Genomic DNA, 5,329 nt, shown 5'->3' on the forward strand with positions numbered 1-5,329 from the left:
ACTTTTTTCTCGTAATGTTACGACTTTATTCTCGTAGACCTAATATTATGACTTTATTCTCGTAATATTATGACTTTATTTTTGTAATTCCCCCCCCAAAAAAATTATCTTAGTCTGGCCCTAATACTCCGTCGTAAAATACAGCCTCACTGAGCTGCTATTATTAAAGGTTACTTAGAATGTCTTGGAAGGGTAGTATTCATGTCTACCTAGTATATTATTCATCTTGTTGGTTTTTATTCTTTTAAAATAGAAAGTTCTTAATGCCCTTTACAATTGTGATAAAAAATATATTATTATATTATAGACCGTTGACTCCAGAATATCTTACAGTATTGAACTACACTCTTATGTGTGATTTTAGCCTACATATAGGTGCATATCATCACTGTCTGATGATAAACACGTATGTCCAAAAATGGGGCAATATGAGCAAGATAAATGTGCATGACAAAAAAACTGATACATGCAATGCCTGACACAGGCAATGCACTGTTGGACCCGTTGGACCAGTGTTTTTTCCTGGTCAGATGGACTTGCAGATTTTCACTTGGCTGAAGTCTGTGAATTAACTGTGGTCAGCATAACTCTCATGGTATGGCCTGGGATTAGAGCAAGCTCTCTGGATCACCACAACATACTCACCTGAGTCGCACTCCAATTTGTGTGTAAGCTCTTTTTCACTTTTTCCATTGGCTTCTGCTTTTCAGACGTGAGTGGGGCATTTCTTAAGAGCAGTTCTCGCATCTCCCATCATTTCACAGGATGTAGCCTAGTCTTTATATATGTGATCTTTTCATTGATCATTTAGATTTTAAATGCTGGCAGTAGACAGAGGAAAGTGGAGATGCACAGTTCTGAAGAACTGAGTGCATCATATAACCAGCAGATTAACCACAGAAATATCAGGGAGTTTCATTTCTCATTTCTTGAATACCAAAATTTGTGCTTACAAAGTAATGGAGTCATGTCAACGCACGCATGCAGATGACTCCACTGGGAGTTGTGATGTTTCTCAATTGAGTCAGTAGTTAAACTTTATTGACCTTGGCCAGGTGGTTGTGCATAAAAATGACAGAATAACTAGAACAGATGAAGAGTCTTGTACACTACACAGGACAAACCATGGTCAACTAACAGCTGTTTGAAGTTTACCACAGAAGTATTTCAGATTTTATAAGGCAGGAAAATATATACTGGTCTTTAGAACATTTTGATTCTCCATTAAAGACCTTGCTAGAAGCAGGTAGGAAACCTAATCTTGATTCATGAAAACATCACTGAAATATTTTTTTTCTTTGGGAATTAATAATACATTTTATTTAAAGGCGCCTCTCTGGGCACTCGAGGACACCGTACAACATAAAAAAAAATATTCTTTTACCTAATTGTTTATGTTTCAGTTCTGCAGGCAGTCACAAGAGACTGATGTCATTAACAACTCTCATCTTGTACCTGCCCTGTTGACAGCAAGACTACGACTGCATTGTCAGTGCAAAGCTGTCAACACTGTGAACATTTTGATAATGAAGTCTGTTTTTCACACACTGTGAATGCGTAGGCCACAGTCACATTGTAACAAAAGAAATGAAACACTCCTAACTCCACACTAAATCTGCAGCTGTACAAAGCAAACAAGACGGGTGAGCGGTGAACTGCATTATGAAAACATATGGGTGAACAAATTTAACAACTGTAATTAACTTTAGAACGTAATACATAAACACTGGATTTGTTACTGCAGCGCTGAGTTTCGGATCCTTTTTATAACAAGTTTTATGCTGAGGTTGCTTTAACCACCCAGCTGTGGTGAATGTGTAACCTGTAAACCAAAAAAGGCCTCAGGTCCCAATGTCAGCAAACATCCATGCTGTTGAAGTTACCTTGAAGAAGACAACAAGTTTCTTTCCAGCACCTACATTATTTTTCTGTAACTAAACCTTCCACCTGGAGGAAAGAAAATGTACTTACTTTTTCTACAATGATCCATAAAGTATTGCATAAAATACAACACTTACAGCCAAAGGAAGAAGAACGGTAGTAGACTTTACCCTTGTTTTAATTGGCATTGGACAGGGAAGACTGGTGTAGCTGGGTATGTCAGAACACATCTAGTCTGTTTTGGTGTCTGTGTGATAGTGACGTCCACCCTGGTGCACCTCAACAAATCCACAGCTTTTCTCTGAGACAGGCAGAGTGTGAGGTGGTTGGCAGTTTGCCCTTGGCTGATGAGGTGTCATCAGGGGATTTTGTGTGTGGTTGTGCACCTGGAATTGTGCATGTGGGCACGTACAGCACCTGTTTATAGCACATTTGACTGAGGGTAAGGGATAGTGTTAGATATTAAATAATAAGGATAATATCCTTTAATACACCTGTAGAACAGTTTACTACAGAAAAATGGAAATGGAGAAAATGAAACACATACAGTGAAGAGCTGAAACAGATGAAAATATAAGGAATGAAGAAATAACAATTACCATGATGACATTGTCACTTTGTATTTAGGGGCTATTTGTTGTTGTGCCATTGTATGTCTTGGTCGTGTCACCCAACTTTTGGTATTTGATTTGACAGTTGCATACCATTATATTCCAGACACAAATACAGGCTCTTATCCTGGAGATGTTGATGCATTTGACCTGATTCTCAAGGAGGGACGCTCTACTCAGATGACTCGCCTAATGTGGTGAACTAATTGCAGTCTTTACGCAATAGGCCATTTTCACAGCAGACATTTTGACATGTCATAGCAGGAAAAGCACTGAGGTAACTACTAACATTAAGAATGGCTGCTATCCATTTAGCTGTGCTAAGTCCAAGGCCTTGTTTATGTGCATGCTGGCTCAGTGGGTCTCACAAATGGAACAGAGCCATCATTAATGTTATTAGTACCACCTGTGCTTTTGCGTGTCTATAAACGAGTCAAAGATTCTGCGGGGGTGAACATAACGGGTGGCCGGATGCAGGTGTGCAGCAGGTGCAGCCCCAGCATGGGACTCATATTCCTTGTTTTATAAGGAAAAAGAAACCAACTGAACTATATATCTCTACACAAGGAGCAAATACCAGTAGAGTGGCTAAGGTGTGCTACTACACTAAAACAGGTGTCAAAAAAACAGGTCCACATTGGATCCAAGGACATATCATGACAGACCAAAAAATTCTCTGTTCCTGATGTCTGAAAAAACTTGCGAGCTACTGGAGAGGAGAGCTGCAATGTTGTGCACTGGCAGTCTGCGGTAATTTAATTTCAGCCAACCCAGGTTGGTAGCACTATTTTTCATGTAGACCTTTCTCTTGCACTTGAATAATTTTCTTTAGTATCAGAATTTTAACATAAGTCTTCTGCTGAAGAGGAGCACCTTCAGCGAATGAACTCCTTCGTCACCCAGAGCCGAACTTACAGACGCCACAGGAAATCATTCCTGCCTGTGGTCATCAATCTCTACAACGCCTCCCTCAGAGAGTCAGACACCCCCCCTCTGTAATTCTGACTCAAAATTATAGACATTTATTCATTCTTTTGCACTCTTTGTATATATATGTTGTTTGTATAATATGTCATCTGGAGTGTTGTAACAAAACTAATTTCCCCCTGGGATTATTAAAGTATTTCTGATTCTGATTATTTTCAGAACCAACATCAGCTAGTCAGACTGTTACTTTAAAAAAAAAACCCACAAAGACAAATAAGTTAATACAGAGTTTACAGTTTATTACCAAGATTTAGAAAACTTACAAACAAGTTCACAGCTTCAGGTCTTCAGGCACAAGCCAGTTTAGAGAAGTCAAGACTGGCCAATTATAACTTCTGGCAAGATATGACAGGTGAAGAGAAGCAAACATCTTGAAAGTGAGTGGAGACTTGCACATTCTGAATTACATTCATTTCAACAAGTTAAAAAAGGACAGATGGATTTGGTTTGCATATAGAGAGACTGTTTTAAACAAACTTTTTAACCACACACATAACTTGCATGAGATCACAAGCCAGCCAGCCAGCCAGCCGCATCTGCCGAATACTTCTAATCGCCAATCATAAAAGTTAACTTCACAGAAATAAAATAATGTAGCCACAAGCCATACAAATGTCTCCAATGTACAGTATGTACACAAGTACATACAATGAGTTTCAGAGTTAATCCAGCATTATTTAAATATTCTGATTTGTGAAACTGGTAACTGGGCTGAAGAAGATTTACTCCAGATACAAAGGTTGTATGAAATGTTACATTATCTTGAAGGGACATCTCACTTTGTAGTGAAAGAAAAGATATGCATAGGCTACTTATTGATTGCCATAACCCCCCTTCAGCATCCTCCCATATCAGAGTGCTACTGAGAATCAACAGTTAACCTCATGTAAAGTCCTTTGGCCAGCTTCTGATTTCCATGTTGGGACACTTACAAACAATTAAAGAGTGAAAAGATTTACAATTTAAAGACAGTTACTAAGAATTCACTACATGTAAACAATACAAGAGGTAAACCCTCCACGTACATATTTTCTTTTAAAACCTTTAACAAGTGTCTTTAAAAACATTATTTACACACTATAATAACAGGGTTTGGCACTTTTTTGCGAGAAACAAGAAGAAAAGATACAACTGTATGCAGCAAACTATGTTTTGCTTGCTTTTTTGTCAGGTCAGTAACAAGGAACACTGATGAAAGAAATCTTATCTTATACCTTCCATTTCTAGGATTATGTTGAGTCTGATGGCTGAGGAGTGCTACAACACTAACTGATTCTAAAATCAGTTTAAACATGATTGTGTTTACCACAGTCTGGACTGATTTAAGTGCTTTAATTAATCAAAAGGAAACCTGAAAATGTGCCTGTGTAACATTATTTAAACCCTAGCAACACATAGGGGAACTCAACTGTTTTATCAGCTGGAAAATGCTCACCAGGAGTTACATTTAAAATCCTTTAAGGCCTGGCTTAGACTGCATGTATACAAAAGAGTTAAGCACTGCCTGCAAAAATCTTCATATAAAAATCCACATACATTTGAAAACAAATATGAGTGTTATTTAGAAAAGAACTCTATATGAAAACGGATGAGTTCGCAAAATGCTACGATTATCACTGTTCTGGGTTTTGGTGTGAAGTACATTTCCTGCTTTTCAGTTAGTGTTGCTTGTCCTTTAAAAGGGTCCAGTGTGTAGATTCAGTGGTATCTAAAAGGTTTATTGCAGGTTGCAACCATCCAAATACCCCTCCAGCCCAACCCCCGCCTTCCAAGTGTGTAGGTTAGTTATGGTGGCGGTGACTTTCATAAAAAACATAAAAGGCCCTGTCTGGAGCCAGTGTTTGGTTTGT

This window comes from Morone saxatilis, unplaced genomic scaffold, assembly GCF_004916995.1.
Source record: "Morone saxatilis isolate NCDOM2014 unplaced genomic scaffold, NCSU_SB_2.0 Contig5, whole genome shotgun sequence".
In the NCBI taxonomy this organism is placed as follows: Eukaryota; Metazoa; Chordata; class Actinopteri; family Moronidae; genus Morone; species Morone saxatilis.